We start from the raw sequence: 22,679 nt of genomic DNA on the forward strand, positions 1-22,679 counted from the left end.
CATGTGTGGTTGGCCTTTTTTGGAAGTATATAACTGGAAAGAAGCAAAGAAAATAAGAAATTCTCTTTACTTTGGGGACGAAAAGTGAATTTTCCTTCATCTACATTCTATTTCCAGGCCAATGGAGGTTCGTACATGTGTGGTTGGCCTGTTTTGGAAGTATATAACTGGAAAGAAGCAAAGAAAATAAGAAATTCTCTTTACTTTGGGGACGAAAAGTGAATTTTCCTTCATCTACATTCTATTTCCAGGCCAATTGTGATTCGTACATGTGTGGTTGGCCTGTTTTGGAAGTACATAACTGGAAAGAAGCAAAGAAAATAAGAAATTCTCTTTACTTTGGGGACGAAAAGTGAATTTTCCTTCATCTACATTCTATTTCCAGGCCAATGGAGGTTCGTACATGTGTGGTTGGCCTGTTTTGGAAGTATATAACTGGAAAGAAGCAAAGAAAATAAGAAATTCTCTTTACTTTGGGGACGAAAAGTGAATTTTCCTTCATCTACATTCTATTTCCAGGCCAATGGTGATTCGTACATGTGTGGTTGGCCTGTTTTGGAAGTACATAACTGGAAAGAAGCAAAGAAAATAAGAAATTCTCTTTACTTTGGGTACGAAAAGTGAATTTTCCTTCATCTACATTCTGTTTCCAGGCCAATGGTGATTCGTACATGTGTGGTTGGCCTGTTTTGGAAGTACATAACTGGAAAGAAGCAAAGAAAATAAGAAATTCTCTTTACTTTGGGTACGAAAAGTGAATTTTCCTTCATCTACATTCTGTTTCCAGGCCAATGGTGATTCGTACATGTGTGGTTGGCCTGTTTTGGAAGTACATAACTGGAAAGAAGCAAAGAAAATAAGAAATTCTCTTTACTTTGGGGACGAAAAGTGAATTTTCCTTCATCTACATTCTATTTCCAGACAAATGGTGATTCGTACATGTGTGGTTGGCCTGTTTTGGAAGTACATAACTGGAAAGAATCAAAGAAAATAAGAAATTCTCTTTACTTTGGGTACGAAAAGTGAATTTTCCTTCATCTACATTCTGTTTCCAGGCCAATGGTGATTCGTACATGTTTGGTTGGCCTGTTTTGGAAGTACATAACTGGAAAGAAGCAAAGAAAATAAGAAATTCTCTTTACTTTGGGGACGAAAAGTGAATTTTCCTTCATCTACATTCTGTTTCCAGGCCAATGGAGGTTCGTACATGTGTGGTTGGCCTGTTTTGGAAGTATATAACTGGACAGAAGCAAAGAAAATAAGAAATTCTCTTTACTTTGGGGACGAAAAGTGAATTTTCCTTCATCTACATTCTATTTCCAGACAAATGGTGATTCGTACATGTGTGGTTGGCCTGTTTTGGAAGTACATAACTGGAAAGAAGCAAAGAAAATAAGAAATTCTCTTTACTTTGGGGACGAAAAGTGAATTTTCCTTCATCTACATTCTATTTCCAGACAAATGGTGATTCGTACATGTGTGGTTGGCCTGTTTTGGAAGTACATAACTGGAAAGAAGCAAAGAAAATAAGAAATTCTCTTTACTTTGGGGACGAAAAGTGAATTTTCCTTCATCTACATTCCATTTCCAGGCCAATGGTGATTCGTACATGTGTGGTTGGCCTGTTTTGGAAGTACATAACTGGAAAGAAGCAAAGAAAATAAGAAATTCTCTTTACTTTGGGGACGAAAAGTGAATTTTCCTTCATCTACATTCTATTTCCAGACAAATGGTGATTCGTACATGTGTGGTTGGCCTGTTTTGGAAGTACATAACTGGAAAGAAGCAAAGAAAATAAGAAATTCTCTTTACTTTGGGGACGAAAAGTGAATTTTCCTTCATCTACATTCTATTTCCAGACAAATGGTGATTCGTACATGTGTGGTTGGCCTGTTTTGGAAGTACATAACTGGAAAGAAGCAAAGAAAATAAGAAATTCTCTTTACTTTGGGGACGAAAAGTGAATTTTCCTTCATCTACATTCTATTTCCAGGCCAATGGTGATTCGTACATGTGTGGTTGGCCTGTTTTGGAAGTACATAACTGGAAAGAAGCAAAGAAAATAAGAAATTCTCTTTACTTTGGGGACGAAAAGTGAATTTTCCTTCATCTACATTCTATTTCCAGACAAATGGTGATTCGTACATGTGTGGTTGGCCTGTTTTGGAAGTACATAACTGGAAAGAAGCAAAGAAAATAAGAAATTCTCTTTACTTTGGGGACGAAAAGTGAATTTTCCTTCATCTACATTCTGTTTCCAGGCCAATGGTGATTCGTACATGTGTGGTTGGCCTGTTTTGGAAGTACATAACTGGAAAGAAGCAAAGAAAATAAGAAATTCTTTTTACTTTGGGGACGAAAAGTGAATTTTCCTTCATCTACATTCTATTTCCAGACAAATGGTGATTCGTACATGTGTGGTTGGCCTGTTTTGGAAGTACATAACTGGAAAGAAGCAAAGAAAATAAGAAATTCTCTTTACTTTGGGGACGAAAAGTGAATTTTCCTTCATCTACATTCTATTTCCAGACAAATGGTGATTCGTACATGTGTGGTTGGCCTGTTTTGGAAGTACATAACTGGAAAGAAGCAAAGAAAATAAGAAATTCTCTTTACTTTGGGGACGAAAAGTGAATTTTCCTTCATCTACATTCTATTTCCAGACAAATGGTGATTCGTACATGTGTGGTTGGCCTGTTTTGGAAGTACATAACTGGAAAGAAGCAAAGAAAATAAGAAATTCTCTTTACTTTGGGTACGAAAAGTGAATTTTCCTTCATCTACATTCTGTTTCCAGGCCAATGGTGATTCGTACATGTGTGGTTGGCCTGTTTTGGAAGTACATAACTGGAAAGAAGCAAAGAAAATAAGAAATTCTCTTTACTTTGGGGACGAAAAGTGAATTTTCCTTCATCTACATTCTGTTTCCAGGCCAATGGTGATTCGTACATGTGTGGTTGGCCTGTTTTGGAAGTACATAACTGGAAAGAAGCAAAGAAAATAAGAAATTCTCTTTACTTTGGGGACGAAAAGTGAATTTTCCTTCATCTACATTCTGTTTCCAGACAAATGGTGATTCGTACATGTGTGGTTGGCCTGTTTTGGAAGTACATAACTGGAAAGAAGCAAAGAAAATAAGAAATTCTCTTTACTTTGGGGACGAAAAGTGAATTTTCCTTCATCTACATTCTATTTCCAGGCCAATGGAGGTTCGTACATGTGTGGTTGGCCTGTTTTGGAAGTATATAACTGGAAAGAAGCAAAGAAAATAAGAAATTCTCTTTACTTTGAGGACGAAAAGTGAATTTACCTTCATCTACATTCTATTTCCAGGCCAATGGTGATTCGTACATGTGTGGTTGGCCTGTTTTGGAAGTACATAACTGGAAAGAAGCAAAGAAAATAAGAAATTCTCTTTACTTTGGGTACGAAAAGTGAATTTTCCTTCATCTACATTCTGTTTCCAGGCCAATGGTGATTCGTACATGTGTGGTTGGCCTTTTTTGGAAGTATATAACTGGAAAGAAGCAAAGAAAATAAGAAATTCTCTTTACTTTGGGTACGAAAAGTGAATTTTCCTTCATCTACATTCTGTTTCCAGGCCAATGGTGATTCGTACATGTGTGGTTGGCCTGTTTTGGAAGTACATAACTGGAAAGAAGCAAAGAAAATAAGAAATTCTCTTTACTTTGGGGACGAAAAGTGAATTTACCTTCATCTACATTCTATTTCCAGACAAATGGTGATTCGTACATGTGTGGTTGGCCTGTTTTGGAAGTATATAACTGGAATGAAGCAAAGAAAATAAGAAATTCTCTTTACTTTGGGGACGAAAAGTGAATTTTCCTTCATCTACATTCTATTTCCAGGCCAATGGTGATTCGTACATGTGTGGTTGGCCTGTTTTGGAAGTATATAACTGGAAGGAAGCAAAGAAAATAAAAAATTCTCTTTACTTTGGGGACGAAAAGTAAATTTACCTTCATCTACATTCTATTTCCAGACAAATGGTGATTCGTACATATGTGGTTGGCCTGTTTTGGAAGTATATAACTGGAAGGAAGCAAAGAAAATAAAAAATTCACTTTACTTTGGGGACGAAAAGTGAATTTACCTTCATCTACATTCTATTTCCAGACAAATGGTGATTCGTACATGTGTGGTTGGCCTGTTTTGGAAGTATATAACTGGAAAGAAGCAAAGAAAATAAGAAATTCTCTTTACTTTGGGGACGAAAAGTGAATTTACCTTCATCTACATTCTATTTCCAGACAAATGGTGATTCGTACATGTGTGGTTGGCCTGTTATGGAAGTATATAACTGGAATGAAGCAAAGAAAATAAGAAATTCTCTTTACTTTGGGGACGAAAAGTGAATTTTCCTTCATCTACATTCTATTTCCAGGCCAATGGAGGTTCGTACATGTGTGGTTGGCCTGTTTTGGAAGTATATAACTGGAAAGAAGCAAAGAAAATAAGAAATTCTCTTTACTTTGGGGACGAAAAGTGAATTTACCTTCATCTACATTCTATTTCCAGACAAATGGTGATTCGTACATGTGTGGTTGGCCTGTTTTGGAAGTATATAACTGGAATGAAGCAAAGAAAATAAGAAATTCTCTTTACTTTGGGGACGAAAAGTGAATTTTCCTTCATCTACATTCTATTTCCAGGCCAATGGAGGTTCGTACATGTGTGGTTGGCCTGTTTTGGAAGTATATAACTGGAAAGAAGCAAAGAAAATCAGAAATTGTCTTTACTTTGGGGACGAAAAGTGAATTTTCCTTCATCTACATTCTATTTCCAGGCCAATGGAGGTTCGTACATGTGTGCTTGGCCTGTTTTGGAAGTAAATAACTGGAAAGAAGCAAAGAAAATAAGAAATTCTCTTTACATTGTGGACGAAAAGTGAATTTTCCTTCATCTACATTCTGTTTCCAGGCCAATGGTGATTCGTACATGTGTGGTTGGCCTGTTTTGGAAGTAAATAACTGGAAAGAAGCAAAGAAAATAAGAAATTCTCTTTACTTTGGGGACGAAAAGTGAATTTTCCTTCATCTACATTCTGTTTCCAGGCCAATGGAGGTTCGCACATGTGTGGTTGGCCTGTTTTGGAAGTATATAACTGGACAGAAGCAAAGAAAATAAGAAATTCTCTTTACTTTGGGGACGAAAAGTGAATTTTCCTTCATCTACATTCTATTTCCAGACAAATGGTGATTCGTACATGTGTGGTTGGCCTGTTTTGGAAGTACATAACTGGAAAGAAGCAAAGAAAATAAGAAATTCTCTTTACTTTGGGGACGAAAAGTGAATTTTCCTTCATCTACATTCTATTTCCAGACAAATGGTGATTCGTACATGTGTGGTTGGCCTGTTTTGGAAGTACATAACTGGAAAGAAGCAAAGAAAATAAGAAATTCTCTTTACTTTGGGGACGAAAAGTGAATTTTCCTTCATCTACATTCCATTTCCAGGCCAATGGTGATTCGTACATGTGTGGTTGGCCTGTTTTGGAAGTACATAACTGGAAAGAAGCAAAGAAAATAAGAAATTCTCTTTACTTTGGGGACGAAAAGTGAATTTTCCTTCATCTACATTCTATTTCCAGACAAATGGTGATTCGTACATGTGTGGTTGGCCTGTTTTGGAAGTACATAACTGGAAAGAAGCAAAGAAAATAAGAAATTCTCTTTACTTTGGGGACGAAAAGTGAATTTTCCTTCATCTACATTCTATTTCCAGACAAATGGTGATTCGTACATGTGTGGTTGGCCTGTTTTGGAAGTACATAACTGGAAAGAAGCAAAGAAAATAAGAAATTCTCTTTACTTTGGGGACGAAAAGTGAATTTTCCTTCATCTACATTCTATTTCCAGGCCAATGGTGATTCGTACATGTGTGGTTGGCCTGTTTTGGAAGTACATAACTGGAAAGAAGCAAAGAAAATAAGAAATTCTCTTTACTTTGGGGACGAAAAGTGAATTTTCCTTCATCTACATTCTATTTCCAGACAAATGGTGATTCGTACATGTGTGGTTGGCCTGTTTTGGAAGTACATAACTGGAAAGAAGCAAAGAAAATAAGAAATTCTCTTTACTTTGGGGACGAAAAGTGAATTTTCCTTCATCTACATTCTGTTTCCAGGCCAATGGTGATTCGTACATGTGTGGTTGGCCTGTTTTGGAAGTACATAACTGGAAAGAAGCAAAGAAAATAAGAAATTCTTTTTACTTTGGGGACGAAAAGTGAATTTTCCTTCATCTACATTCTATTTCCAGACAAATGGTGATTCGTACATGTGTGGTTGGCCTGTTTTGGAAGTACATAACTGGAAAGAAGCAAAGAAAATAAGAAATTCTCTTTACTTTGGGGACGAAAAGTGAATTTTCCTTCATCTACATTCTATTTCCAGACAAATGGTGATTCGTACATGTGTGGTTGGCCTGTTTTGGAAGTACATAACTGGAAAGAAGCAAAGAAAATAAGAAATTCTCTTTACTTTGGGGACGAAAAGTGAATTTTCCTTCATCTACATTCTATTTCCAGACAAATGGTGATTCGTACATGTGTGGTTGGCCTGTTTTGGAAGTACATAACTGGAAAGAAGCAAAGAAAATAAGAAATTCTCTTTACTTTGGGTACGAAAAGTGAATTTTCCTTCATCTACATTCTGTTTCCAGGCCAATGGTGATTCGTACATGTGTGGTTGGCCTGTTTTGGAAGTACATAACTGGAAAGAAGCAAAGAAAATAAGAAATTCTCTTTACTTTGGGGACGAAAAGTGAATTTTCCTTCATCTACATTCTGTTTCCAGGCCAATGGTGATTCGTACATGTGTGGTTGGCCTGTTTTGGAAGTACATAACTGGAAAGAAGCAAAGAAAATAAGAAATTCTCTTTACTTTGGGGACGAAAAGTGAATTTTCCTTCATCTACATTCTGTTTCCAGACAAATGGTGATTCGTACATGTGTGGTTGGCCTGTTTTGGAAGTACATAACTGGAAAGAAGCAAAGAAAATAAGAAATTCTCTTTACTTTGGGGACGAAAAGTGAATTTTCCTTCATCTACATTCTATTTCCAGGCCAATGGAGGTTCGTACATGTGTGGTTGGCCTGTTTTGGAAGTATATAACTGGAAAGAAGCAAAGAAAATAAGAAATTCTCTTTACTTTGAGGACGAAAAGTGAATTTACCTTCATCTACATTCTATTTCCAGGCCAATGGTGATTCGTACATGTGTGGTTGGCCTGTTTTGGAAGTACATAACTGGAAAGAAGCAAAGAAAATAAGAAATTCTCTTTACTTTGGGTACGAAAAGTGAATTTTCCTTCATCTACATTCTGTTTCCAGGCCAATGGTGATTCGTACATGTGTGGTTGGCCTTTTTTGGAAGTATATAACTGGAAAGAAGCAAAGAAAATATAAAATTCTCTTTACTTTGGGTACGAAAAGTGAATTTTCCTTCATCTACATTCTGTTTCCAGGCCAATGGTGATTCGTACATGTGTGGTTGGCCTGTTTTGGAAGTACATAACTGGAAAGAAGCAAAGAAAATAAGAAATTCTCTTTACTTTGGGGACGAAAAGTGAATTTACCTTCATCTACATTCTATTTCCAGACAAATGGTGATTCGTACATGTGTGGTTGGCCTGTTTTGGAAGTATATAACTGGAATGAAGCAAAGAAAATAAGAAATTCTCTTTACTTTGGGGACGAAAAGTGAATTTTCCTTCATCTACATTCTATTTCCAGGCCAATGGTGATTCGTACATGTGTGGTTGGCCTGTTTTGGAAGTATATAACTGGAAGGAAGCAAAGAAAATAAAAAATTCTCTTTACTTTGGGGACGAAAAGTAAATTTACCTTCATCTACATTCTATTTCCAGACAAATGGTGATTCGTACATATGTGGTTGGCCTGTTTTGGAAGTATATAACTGGAAGGAAGCAAAGAAAATAAAAAATTCACTTTACTTTGGGGACGAAAAGTGAATTTACCTTCATCTACATTCTATTTCCAGACAAATGGTGATTCGTACATGTGTGGTTGGCCTGTTTTGGAAGTATATAACTGGAAAGAAGCAAAGAAAATAAGAAATTCTCTTTACTTTGGGGACGAAAAGTGAATTTACCTTCATCTACATTCTATTTCCAGACAAATGGTGATTCGTACATGTGTGGTTGGCCTGTTATGGAAGTATATAACTGGAATGAAGCAAAGAAAATAAGAAATTCTCTTTACTTTGGGGACGAAAAGTGAATTTTCCTTCATCTACATTCTATTTCCAGGCCAATGGAGGTTCGTACATGTGTGGTTGGCCTGTTTTGGAAGTATATAACTGGAAAGAAGCAAAGAAAATAAGAAATTCTCTTTACTTTGGGGACGAAAAGTGAATTTACCTTCATCTACATTCTATTTCCAGACAAATGGTGATTCGTACATGTGTGGTTGGCCTGTTTTGGAAGTATATAACTGGAATGAAGCAAAGAAAATAAGAAATTCTCTTTACTTTGGGGACGAAAAGTGAATTTTCCTTCATCTACATTCTATTTCCAGGCCAATGGAGGTTCGTACATGTGTGGTTGGCCTGTTTTGGAAGTATATAACTGGAAAGAAGCAAAGAAAATCAGAAATTGTCTTTACTTTGGGGACGAAAAGTGAATTTTCCTTCATCTACATTCTATTTCCAGGCCAATGGAGGTTCGTACATGTGTGCTTGGCCTGTTTTGGAAGTAAATAACTGGAAAGAAGCAAAGAAAATAAGAAATTCTCTTTACATTGTGGACGAAAAGTGAATTTTCCTTCATCTACATTCTATTTCCAGGCCAATGGAGGTTCGTACATGTGTGGTTGGCCTGTTTTGGAAGTAAATAACTGGAAAGAAGCAAAGAAAATAAGAAATTCTCTTTACATTGGGGACGAAAAGTGATTTCTCCTTCATCTACATTCTATTTCCAGGCCAATGGTGATTCGTACATGTGTGGTTGGCCTGTTTTGGAAGTATATAACTGGAAGGAAGCAAAGAAAATAAAAAATTCTCTTTACTTTGGGGACGAAAAGTGAATTTTCCTTCATCTGCATTCTATTTCCAGGCCAATGGAGGTTCGTACATGTGTGGTTGGCCTGTTTTGGAAGTATATAACTGGAAAGAAGCAAAGAAAATAAGAAATTCTCTTTACTTTGGGGACGAGAAGTGAATTTTCCTTCATCTACATTCTATTTCCAGGCCAATGGTGATTCGTACATGTGTGGTTGTCCTGTTTTGGAAGTATATAACTGGAAGGAAGCAAAGAAAATAAGAAATTCTCTTTACTTTGGGGACGAGAAGTGAATTTTCCTTCATCTACATTCTATTTCCAGACCAATGGTGATTCGTACATGTGTGGTTGGCCTGTTTTGGAAGTATATAACTGGAAAGAAGCAAAGAAAATAAGAAATTCTCTTTACTTTGGGGACGAGAAGTGAATTTTCCTTCATCTACATTCTATTTCCAGGCCAATGGTGATTCGTACATGTGTGGTTGGCCTGTTTTGGAAGTATATAACTGGTAAGAAGCAAAGAAAATATAAAATTCTCTTCCCTTTGGGGACGAAAAGTGAATTTTCCTTCATCTACATTCTATTTCCAGGCCAATGGAGGTTCGTACATGTGTGGTTGGCCTGTTTTGGAAGTATATAACTGGTAAGAAGCAAAGAAAATAAGAAATTCTCTTTACTTTGGGGACGAAAAGTGAATTTTCCTTCATCTACATTCTATTTCCAGGCCAATTGTGATTCGTACATGTGTGGTTGGCCTGTTTTGGAAGTACATAACTGGAAAGAAGCAAAGAAAATAAGAAATTCTCTTTACTTTGGGGACGAAAAGTGAATTTTCCTTCATCTACATTCTGTTTCCAGGCCAATGGAGGTTCGTACATGTGTGGTTGGCCTGTTTTGGAAGTATATAACTGGACAGAAGCAAAGAAAATAAGAAATTCTCTTTACTTTGGGGACGAAAAGTGAATTTTCCTTCATCTACATTCTATTTCCAGGCCAATGGTGATTCGTACATGTGTGGTTGGCCTTTTTTGGAAGTATATAACTGGAAAGAAGCAAAGAAAATAAGAAATTCTCTTTACTTTGGGGACGAAAAGTGAATTTTCCTTCATCTACATTCTATTTCCAGGCCAATGGAGGTTCGTACATGTGTGGTTGGCCTGTTTTGGAAGTATATAACTGGAAAGAAGCAAAGAAAATAAGAAATTCTCTTTACTTTGGGGACGAAAAGTGAATTTTCCTTCATCTACATTCTATTTCCAGGCCAATTGTGATTCGTACATGTGTGGTTGGCCTGTTTTGGAAGTACATAACTGGAAAGAAGCAAAGAAAATAAGAAATTCTCTTTACTTTGGGGACGAAAAGTGAATTTTCCTTCATCTACATTCTATTTCCAGGCCAATGGAGGTTCGTACATGTGTGGTTGGCCTGTTTTGGAAGTATATAACTGGACAGAAGCAAAGAAAATAAGAAATTCTCTTTACTTTGGGGACGAAAAGTGAATTTTCCTTCATCTACATTCTATTTCCAGGCCAATGGAGGTTCGTACATGTGTGGTTGGCCTGTTTTGGAAGTATATAACTGGAAAGAAGCAAAGAAAATAAGAAATTCTCTTTACTTTGGGGACGAAAAGTGAATTTTCCTTCATCTACATTCTATTTCCAGACAAATGGTGATTCGTACATGTGTGGTTGGCCTGTTTTGGAAGTACATAACTGGAAAGAAGCAAAGAAAATAAGAAATTCTCTTTACTTTGGGGACGAAAAGTGAATTTTCCTTCATCTACATTCTATTTCCAGGCCAATGGTGATTCGTACATGTGTGGTTGGCCTGTTTTGGAAGTACATAACTGGAAAGAAGCAAAGAAAATAAGAAATTCTCTTTACTTTGGGGACGAAAAGTGAATTTTCCTTCATCTACATTCTATTTCCAGACAAATGGTGATTCGTACATGTGTGGTTGGCCTGTTTTGGAAGTACATAACTGGAAAGAAGCAAAGAAAATAAGAAATTCTCTTTACTTTGGGGACGAAAAGTGAATTTTCCTTCATCTACATTCTGTTTCCAGGCCAATGGTGATTCGTACATGTGTGGTTGGCCTGTTTTGGAAGTACATAACTGGAAAGAAGCAAAGAAAATAAGAAATTCTCTTTACTTTGGGGACGAAAAGTGAATTTTCCTTCATCTACATTCTATTTCCAGGCCAATGGTGATTCGTACATGTGTGGTTGGCCTGTTTTGGAAGTATATAACTGGAAGGAAGCAAAGAAAATAAAAAATTCACTTTACTTTGGGGACGAAAAGTGAATTTTCCTTCATCTACATTCTATTTCCAGACAAATGGTGATTCGTACATGTGTGGTTGGCCTGTTTTGGAAGTACATAACTGGAAAGAAGCAAAGAAAATAAGAAATTCTCTTTACTTTGGGTACGAAAAGTGAATTTTCCTTCATCTACATTCTGTTTCCAGGCCAATGGTGATTCGTACATGTGTGGTTGGCCTGTTTTGGAAGTACATAACTGGAAAGAAGCAAAGAAAATAAGAAATTCTCTTTACTTTGGGGACGAAAAGTGAATTTTCCTTCATCTACATTCTATTTCCAGGCCAATGGTGATTCGTACATGTGTGGTTGGCCTTTTTTGGAAGTATATAACTGGAAAGAAGCAAAGAAAATAAGAAATTCTCTTTACTTTGGGGACGAAAAGTGAATTTTCCTTCATCTACATTCTATTTCCAGGCCAATGGAGGTTCGTACATGTGTGGTTGGCCTGTTTTGGAAGTATATAACTGGTAAGAAGCAAAGAAAATAAGAAATTCTCTTTACTTTGGGGACGAAAAGTGAATTTTCCTTCATCTACATTCTATTTCCAGGCCAATTGTGATTCGTACATGTGTGGTTGGCCTGTTTTGGAAGTACATAACTGGAAAGAAGCAAAGAAAATAAGAAATTCCCTTTACTTTGGGGACGAAAAGTGAATTTTCCTTCATCTACATTCTGTTTCCAGGCCAATGGAGGTTCGTACATGTGTGGTTGGCCTGTTTTGGAAGTATATAACTGGACAGAAGCAAAGAAAATAAAAAATTCTCTTTACTTTGGGGACGAAAAGTGAATTTTCCTTCATCTACATTCTATTTCCAGGCCAATGGAGGTTCGTACATGTGTGGTTGGCCTGTTTTGGAAGTATATAACTGGAAAGAAGCAAAGAAAATAAGAAATTCTCTTTACTTTGAGGACGAGAAGTGAATTTTCCTTCATCTACATTCTATTTCCAGGCCAATGGTGATTCGTACATGTGTGGTTGTCCTGTTTTGGAAGTATATAACTGGAAGGAAGCAAAGAAAATAAGAAATTCTCTTTACTTTGGGGACGAGAAGTGAATTTTCCTTCATCTACATTCTATTTCCAGGCCAATGGTGATTCGTACATGTGTGGTTGGCCTGTTTTGGAAGTATATAACTGGAAAGAAGCAAAGAAAATAAGAAATTCTCTTTACTTTGGGGACGAGAAGTGAATTTTCCTTCATCTACATTCTATTTCCAGGCCAATGGTGATTCGTACATGTGTGGTTGGCCTGTTTTGGAAGTATATAACTGGAAAGAAGCAAAGAAAATAAGAAATTCTCTTTACTTTGGGGACGAAAAGTGAATTTTCCTTCATCTACATTCTATTTCCAGGCCAATGGAGGTTCGTACATGTGTGGTTGGCCTGTTTTGGAAGTATATAACTGGTAAGAAGCAAAGAAAATAAGAAATTCTCTTTACTTTGGGGACGAAAAGTGAATTTTCCTTCATCTACATTCTATTTCCAGGCCAATTGTGATTCGTACATGTGTGGTTGGCCTGTTTTGGAAGTACATAACTGGAAAGAAGCAAAGAAAATAAGAAATTCTCTTTACTTTGGGGACGAAAAGTGAATTTTCCTTCATCTACATTCTGTTTCCAGGCCAATGGAGGTTCGTACATGTGTGGTTGGCCTGTTTTGGAAGTATATAACTGGACAGAAGCAAAGAAAATAAGAAATTCTCTTTACTTTGGGGACGAAAAGTGAATTTTCCTTCATCTACATTCTATTTCCAGGCCAATGGTGATTCGTACATGTGTGGTTGGCCTTTTTTGGAAGTATATAACTGGAAAGAAGCAAAGAAAATAAGAAATTCTCTTTACTTTGGGGACGAAAAGTGAATTTTCCTTCATCTACATTCTATTTCCAGGCCAATGGAGGTTCGTACATGTGTGGTTGGCCTGTTTTGGAAGTATATAACTGGAAAGAAGCAAAGAAAATAAGAAATTCTCTTTACTTTGGGGACGAAAAGTGAATTTTCCTTCATCTACATTCTATTTCCAGGCCAATTGTGATTCGTACATGTGTGGTTGGCCTGTTTTGGAAGTACATAACTGGAAAGAAGCAAAGAAAATAAGAAATTCTCTTAACTTTGGGGACGAAAAGTGAATTTTCCTTCATCTACATTCTATTTCCAGGCCAATGGAGGTTCGTACATGTGTGGTTGGCCTGTTTTGGAAGTATATAACTGGACAGAAGCAAAGAAAATAAGAAATTCTCTTTACTTTGGGGACGAAAAGTGAATTTTCCTTCATCTACATTCTATTTCCAGGCCAATGGAGGTTCGTACATGTGTGGTTGGCCTGTTTTGGAAGTATATAACTGGAAAGAAGCAAAGAAAATAAGAAATTCTCTTTACTTTGGGGACGAAAAGTGAATTTTCCTTCATCTACATTCTATTTCCAGACAAATGGTGATTCGTACATGTGTGGTTGGCCTGTTTTGGAAGTACATAACTGGAAAGAAGCAAAGAAAATAAGAAATTCTCTTTACTTTGGGGACGAAAAGTGAATTTTCCTTCATCTACATTCTATTTCCAGGCCAATGGTGATTCGTACATGTGTGGTTGGCCTGTTTTGGAAGTACATAACTGGAAAGAAGCAAAGAAAATAAGAAATTCTCTTTACTTTGGGGACGAAAAGTGAATTTTCCTTCATCTACATTCTATTTCCAGACAAATGGTGATTCGTACATGTGTGGTTGGCCTGTTTTGGAAGTACATAACTGGAAAGAAGCAAAGAAAATAAGAAATTCTCTTTACTTTGGGGACGAAAAGTGAATTTTCCTTTATCTACATTCTGTTTCCAGGCCAATGGTGATTCGTACATGTGTGGTTGGCCTGTTTTGGAAGTACATAACTGGAAAGAAGCAAAGAAAATAAGAAATTCTCTTTACTTTGGGGACGAAAAGTGAATTTTCCTTCATCTACATTCTATTTCCAGACAAATGGTGATTCGTACATGTGTGGTTGGCCTGTTTTGGAAGTACATAACTGGAAAGAAGCAAAGAAAATAAGAAATTCTCTTTACTTTGGGGACGAAAAGTGAATTTTCCTTCATCTACATTCTATTTCCAGACAAATGGTGATTCGTACATGTGTGGTTGGCCTGTTTTGGAAGTACATAACTGGAAAGAAGCAAAGAAAATAAGAAATTCTCTTTACTTTGGGGACGAAAAGTGAATTTTCCTTCATCTACATTCTATTTCCAGACAAATGGTGATTCGTACATGTGTGGTTGGCCTGTTTTGGAAGTACATAACTGGAAAGAAGCAAAGAAAATAAGAAATTCTCTTTACTTTGGGTACGAAAAGTGAATTTTCCTTCATCTACATTCTGTTTCCAGGCCAATGGTGATTCGTACATGTGTGGTTGGCCTGTTTTGGAAGTACATAACTGGAAAGAAGCAAAGAAAATAAGAAATTCTCTTTACTTTGGGGACGAAAAGTGAATTTTCCTTCATCTACATTCTGTTTCCAGGCCAATGGTGATTCGTACATGTGTGGTTGGCCTGTTTTGGAAGTACATAACTGGAAAGAAGCAAAGAAAATAAGAAATTCTCTTTACTTTGGGGACGAAAAGTGAATTTTCCTTCATCTACATTCTGTTTCCAGACAAATGGTGATTCGTACATGTGTGGTTGGCCTGTTTTGGAAGTACATAACTGGAAAGAAGCAAAGAAAATAAGAAATTCTCTTTACTTTGGGGACGAAAAGTGAATTTTCCTTCATCTACATTCTATTTCCAGGCCAATGGAGGTTCGTACATGTGTGGTTGGCCTGTTTTGGAAGTATATAACTGGAAAGAAGCAAAGAAAATAAGAAATTCTCTTTACTTTGGGGACGAAAAGTGAATTTACCTTCATCTACATTCTATTTCCAGGCCAATGGTGATTCGTACATGTGTGGTTGGCCTGTTTTGGAAGTACATAACTGGAAAGAAGCAAAGAAAATAAGAAATTCTCTTTACTTTGGGTACGAAAAGTGAATTTTCCTTCATCTACATTCTGTTTCCAGGCCAATGGTGATTCGTACATGTGTGGTTGGCCTTTTTTGGAAGTATATAACTGGAAAGAAGCAAAGAAAATAAGAAATTCTCTTTACTTTGGGTACGAAAAGTGAATTTTCCTTCATCTACATTCTGTTTCCAGGCCAATGGTGATTCGTACATGTGTGGTTGGCCTGTTTTGGAAGTACATAACTGGAAAGAAGCAAAGAAAATAAGAAATTCTCTTTACTTTGGGGACGAAAAGTGAATTTACCTTCATCTACATTCTATTTCCAGACAAATGGTGATTCGTACATGTGTGGTTGGCCTGTTTTGGAAGTATATAACTGGAATGAAGCAAAGAAAATAAGAAATTCTCTTTACTTTGGGGACGAAAAGTGAATTTTCCTTCATCTACATTCTATTTCCAGGCCAATGGTGATTCGTACATGTGTGGTTGGCCTGTTTTGGAAGTATATAACTGGAAGGAAGCAAAGAAAATAAAAAATTCTCTTTACTTTGGGGACGAAAAGTAAATTTACCTTCATCTACATTCTATTTCCAGACAAATGGTGATTCGTACATATGTGGTTGGCCTGTTTTGGAAGTATATAACTGGAATGAAGCAAAGAAAATAAGAAATTCTCTTTACTTTGGGGACGAAAAGTGAATTTACCTTCATCTACATTCTATTTCCAGACAAATGGTGATTCGTACATGTGTGGTTGGCCTGTTTTGGAAGTATATAACTGAAATGAAGCAAAGAAAATAAGAAATTCTCTTTACTTTGGGGACGAAAAGTGAATTTTCCTTCATCTACATTCTATTTCCAGGCCAATGGTGATTCGTACATGTGTGGTTGGCCTGTTTTGGAAGTATATAACTGGAAGGAAGCAAAGAAAATAAAAAATTCACTTTACTTTGGGGACGAAAAGTGAATTTACCTTCATCTACATTCTATTTCCAGACAAATGGTGATTCGTACATGTGTGGTTGGCCTGTTTTGGAAGTATATAACTGGAAAGAAGCAAAGAAAATAAGAAATTCTCTTTACTTTGGGGACGAAAAGTGAATTTACCTTCATCTACATTCTATTTCCAGACAAATGGTGATTCGTACATGTGTGGTTGGCCTGTTATGGAAGTATATAACTGGAATGAAGCAAAGAAAATAAGAAATTCTCTTTACTTTGGGGACGAAAAGTGAATTTTCCTTCATCTACATTCTATTTCCAGGCCAATGGAGGTTCGTACATGTGTGGTTGGCCTGTTTTGGAAGTATATAACTGGGAAGAAGCAAAGAAAATCAGAAATTGTCTTTACTTTGGGGACGAAAAGTGAATTTTCCTTCATCTACATTCTATTTCCAGGCCAATGGAGGTTCGTACATGTGTGCTTGGCCTGTTTTGGAAGTAAATAACTGGAAAGAAGCAAAGAAAATAAGAAATTCTCTTTACATTGGGGACGAAAAGTGAATTTTCCTTCATCTACATTCTATTTCCAGGCCAATGGAGGTTCGTACATGTGTGGTTGGCCTGTTTTGGAAGTAAATAACTGGAAAGAAGCAAAGAAAATAAGAAATTCTCTTTACATTGGGGACGAAAAGTGATTTCTCCTTCATCTACATTCTATTTCCAGGCCAATGGTGATTCGTACATGTGTGGTTGGCCTGTTTTGGAAGTATATAACTGGAAGGAAGCAAAGAAAATAAAAAATTCTCTTTACTTTGGGGACGAAAAGTGAATTTTCCTTCATCTGCATTCTATTTCCAGGCCAATGGAGGTTCGTACATGTGTGGTTGGCCTGTTTTGGAAGTATATAACTGGAAAGAAGCAAAGAAAATAAGAAATTCTCTTTACTTTGGGGACGAGAAGTGAATTTTCCTTCATCTACATTCTATTTCCAGGCCAATGGTGATTCGTACATGTGTGGTTGTCCTGTTTTGGAAGTATATAACTGGAAGGAAGCAAAGAAAATAAGAAATTCTCTTTACTTTGGGGACGAGAAGTGAATTTTCCTTCATCTACATTCTATTTCCAGGCCAATGGTGATTCGTACATGTGTGGTTGGCCTGTTTTGGAAGTATATAACTGGAAAGAAGCAAAGAAAATAAGAAATTCTCTTTACTTTGGGGACGAGAAGTGAATTTTCCTTCATCTACATTCTATTTCCAGGCCAATGGTGATTCGTACATGTGTGGTTGGCCTGTTTTGGAAGTATATAACTGGAAAGAAGCAAAGAAAATAAGAAATTCTCTTTACTTTGGTGACGAGAAGTGAATTTTCCTTCATCTACATTCTATTTCCAGGCCAATGGTGATTCCTACATGTGTGGTTGGCCTGTTTTGGAAGTATATAACTGGAAGGAAGCAAAGAAAATAAGAAATTCTCTTTACTTTGGGGACGAGAAGTGAATTTTCCTTCATCTACATTCTATTTCCAGGCCAATGGTGATTCGTACATGTGTGGTTGGCCTGTTTTGGAAGTATATAACTGGAAGGAAGCAAAGAAAATAAAAAATTCTCTTTACTTTGGGGACGAAAAGTGAATTTCCCTTCATCTACATTCTATTTCCAGGCCAATGGAGGTTCGTACATGTGTGGTTGGCCTGTTTTGGAAATATATAACTGGAAAGAAGCAAAGAAAATAAGAAATTCTCTTTACTTTGGGGACGAAAAGTTAATTTTCCTTCATCTACATTCTATTTCCAGACCAATGGTGATTCGTACATGTGTGGTTGGCCTGTTTTGGAAGTATATAACTGGAAAGAAGCAAAGAAAATAAGAAATTCTCTTTACTTTGGGGACGAGAAGTGAATTTTCCTTCATCTACATTCTATTTCCAGGCCAATGGTGATTCGTACATGTGTGGTTGGCCTGTTTTGGAAGTATATAACTGGTAAGAAGCAAAGAAAATATAAAATTCTCTTCCCTTTGGGGACGAAAAGTGAATTTTCCTTCATCTACATTCTATTTCCAGGCCAATGGTGATTCGTACATGTGTGGTTGGCCTGTTTTGGAAGTATATAACTGGAAGGAAGCAAAGAATATAAGAAATTCTCTTTACTTTGGGGACGAAAAGTGAATTTTCCTTCATCTACATTCTATTTCCAGGCCAATGGTGATTCGTACATGTGTGGTTGGCCTGTTTTGGAAGTATATAACTGGAAGGAAGCAAAGAAAATAAAAAATTCTCTTTACTTTGGGGACGAAAAGTGAATTTTCCTTCATCTGCATTCTATTTCCAGGCCAATGGAGGTTCGTACATGTGTGGTTGGCCTGTTTTGGAAGTATATAACTGGAAAGAAGCAAAGAAAATAAGAAATTCTCTTTACTTTGGGGACGAGAAGTGAATTTTCCTTCATCTACATTCTATTTCCAGGCCAATGGTGATTCGTACATGTGTGGTTGTCCTGTTTTGGAAGTATATAACTGGAAGGAAGCAAAGAAAATAAGAAATTCTCTTTACTTTGGGGACGAGAAGTGAATTTTCCTTCATCTACATTCTATTTCCAGGCCAATGGTGATTCGTACATGTGTGGTTGGCCTGTTTTGGAAGTATATAACTGGAAAGAAGCAAAGAAAATAAGAAATTCTCTTTACTTTGGGGACGAGAAGTGAATTTTCCTTCATCTACATTCTATTTCCAGGCCAATGGTGATTCGTACATGTGTGGTTGGCCTGTTTTGGAAGTATATAACTGGAAAGAAGCAAAGAAAATAAGAAATTCTCTTTACTTTGGTGACGAGAAGTGAATTTTCCTTCATCTACATTCTATTTCCAGGCCAATGGTGATTCCTACATGTGTGGTTGGCCTGTTTTGGAAGTATATAACTGGAAGGAAGCAAAGAAAATAAGAAATTCTCTTTACTTTGGGGACGAGAAGTGAATTTTCCTTCATCTACATTCTATTTCCAGGCCAATGGTGATTCGTACATGTGTGGTTGGCCTGTTTTGGAAGTATATAACTGGAAGGAAGCAAAGAAAATAAAAAATTCTCTTTACTTTGGGGACGAAAAGTGAATTTCCCTTCATCTACATTCTATTTCCAGGCCAATGGAGGTTCGTACATGTGTGGTTGGCCTGTTTTGGAAATATATAACTGGAAAGAAGCAAAGAAAATAAGAAATTCTCTTTACTTTGGGGACGAAAAGTTAATTTTCCTTCATCTACATTCTATTTCCAGACCAATGGTGATTCGTACATGTGTGGTTGGCCTGTTTTGGAAGTATATAACTGGAAAGAAGCAAAGAAAATAAGAAATTCTCTTTACTTTGGGGACGAGAAGTGAATTTTCCTTCATCTACATTCTATTTCCAGGCCAATGGTGATTCGTACATGTGTGGTTGGCCTGTTTTGGAAGTATATAACTGGTAAGAAGCAAAGAAAATATAAAATTCTCTTCCCTTTGGGGACGAAAAGTGAATTTTCCTTCATCTACATTCTATTTCCAGGCCAATGGTGATTCGTACATGTGTGGTTGGCCTGTTTTGGAAGTATATAACTGGAAGGAAGCAAAGAATATAAGAAATTCTCTTTACTTTGGGGACGAAAAGTGAATTTTCCTTCATCTACATTCTATTTCCAGGCCAATGGTGATTCGTACATGTGTGGTTGGCCTGGTTTGGAAGTATATAACTGGTAAGAAGCAAAGAAAATATAAAATTCTCTTCCCTTTGGGGACGAAAAGTGAATTTTCCTTCATCTACATTCTATTTCCAGGCCAATGGTGATTCGTACATGTGTGGTTGGCCTGTTTTGGAAGTATATAACTGGAAAGAAGCAAAGAATATAAGAAATTCTCTTTACTTTGGGGACGAAAAGTGAATTTTCCTTCATCTACATTCTATTTCCAGGCCAATGGTGATTCGTACATGTGTGGTTGGCCTTTTTTGGAAGTATATAACTGGAAAGAAGCAAAGAAAATAAGAAATTCTCTTTACTTTGGGGACGAAAAGTGAATTTTCCTTCATCTACATTCTATTTCCAGGCCAATGGAGGTTCGTACATGTGTGGTTGGCCTGTTTTGGAAGTATATAACTGGTAAGAAGCAAAGAAAATAAGAAATTCTCTTTACTTTGGGGACGAAAAGTGAATTTTCCTTCATCTACATTCTATTTCCAGGCCAATTGTGATTCGTACATGTGTGGTTGGCCTGTTTTGGAAGTACATAACTGGAAAGAAGCAAAGAAAATAAGAAATTCTCTTTACTTTGGGGACGAAAAGTGAATTTTCCTTCATCTACATTCTGTTTCCAGGCCAATGGAGGTTCGTACATGTGTGGTTGGCCTGTTTTGGAAGTATATAACTGGACAGAAGCAAAGAAAATAAGAAATTCTCTTTACTTTAGGGACGAAAAGTGAATTTTCCTTCATCTACATTCTATTTCCAGGCCAATGGTGATTCGTACATGTGTGGTTGGCCTTTTTTGGAAGTATATAACTGGAAAGAAGCAAAGAAAATAAGAAATTCTCTTTACTTTGGGGACGAAAAGTGAATTTTCCTTCATCTACATTCTATTTCCAGGCCAATGGAGGTTCGTACATGTGTGGTTGGCCTGTTTTGGAAGTATATAACTGGAAAGAAGCAAAGAAAATAAGAAATTCTCTTTACTTTGGGGACGAAAAGTGAATTTTCCTTCATCTACATTCTATTTCCAGGCCAATTGTGATTCGTACATGTGTGGTTGGCCTGTTTTGGAAGTACATAACTGGAAAGAAGCAAAGAAAATAAGAAATTCTCTTTACTTTGGGGACGAAAAGTGAATTTTCCTTCATCTACATTCTATTTCCAGGCCAATGGAGGTTCGTACATGTGTGGTTGGCCTGTTTTGGAAGTATATAACTGGACAGAAGCAAAGAAAATAAGAAATTCTCTTTACTTTGGGGACGAAAAGTGAATTTTCCTTCATCTACATTCTATTTCCAGGCCAATGGAGGTTCGTACATGTGTGGTTGGCCTGTTTTGGAAGTATATAACTGGAAAGAAGCAAAGAAAATAAGAAATTCTCTTTACTTTGGGGACGAAAAGTGAATTTTCCTTCATCTACATTCTATTTCCAGGCCAATGGTGATTCGTACATGTGTGGTTGGCCTGTTTTGGAAGTATATAACTGGAATGAAGCAAAGAAAATAAGAAATTCTCTTTACTTTGGGGACGAAAAGTGAATTTTCCTTCATCTACATTCTATTTCCAGGCCAATGGTGATTCGTACATGTCTGGTTGGCCTGTTTTGGAAGTATATAACTGGAAAGAAGCAAAGAATATAAGAAATTCTCTTTGCTTTGGGGACGATAAGTGAATTTTCCTTCATCTACATTCTATTTCTAGGCCAATGGTGATTCGTACATGTGTGGTTGGCCTGTTTTGGAAGTATATAAAAGGAAAGAAGCAAAGAAAGTAAGAAATTCTCTTTACTTTGGGGACGAAAAGTGAATTTTCCTTCATCTACATTCTATTTCCAGGCCAATGGTGATTCGTACATGTGTGGTTGGCCTGTTTTGGAAGTATATAAAAGGAAAGAAGCAAAGAAAGTAAGAAATTCTCTTTACTTTGGGGACGAAAAGTGAATTTTCCTTCATCTACATTCTATTTCCTGGCCAATGGTGATTCGTACATGTGTGGTTGGCCTGTTTTGGAAGTATATAAAAGGAAAGAAGCAAAGAAAGTAAGAAATTCTCTTTACTTTGGGGACGAAAAGTGAATTTTCCTTCATCTACATTCTATTTCTAGGCCAATGGTGATTCGTACATGTGTGGTTGGCCTGTTTTGGAAGTATATAACTGGTAAGAAGCAAAGAAAATAAGAAATTCTCTTCCCTTTGGGGACGAAAAGTGAATTTTCCTTCATCTACATTCTATTTCCAGGCCAATGGTGATTCGTACATGTGTGGTTGGCCTGTTTTGGAAGTATATAAAAGGAAAGAAGCAAAGAAAGTAAGAAATTCTCTTTACTTTGGGGACGAAAAGTGAATTGTCCGTTGTATTTTTACGCCAATCATAACGCATTATACACCTTAGAATAGCTAGTTCTAGGTGTTGCGCTTCTCGTAAAGGAGAAAATTAGAATAGTTTCTTTTTGTTACGAGAATTCCGTATTTCCTGTTTCTAAAATTGTATCTTTTTTTCAAGCATGCATTGCACACGTTAGGTCGGCCAGTTTTTGGATTGTGATATTTAGAAAAAGGTGAAAAATTAGAAACAATTCATAAGGTACGCAGTAATTTTTTCATCTCATATTTATAGCTTTCTATTTTTAAGCGGGGCGGTCATCGTACACTTTAGATCGACTAGATTTGGAAGAAGTGATTCTCAAAAAA

This window comes from Rhodnius prolixus, unplaced genomic scaffold (assembly GCF_049639745.1).
Source record: "Rhodnius prolixus isolate KJV_2025 unplaced genomic scaffold, Rpr scaffold_57, whole genome shotgun sequence".
In the NCBI taxonomy this organism is placed as follows: Eukaryota; Metazoa; Arthropoda; class Insecta; order Hemiptera; family Reduviidae; genus Rhodnius; species Rhodnius prolixus.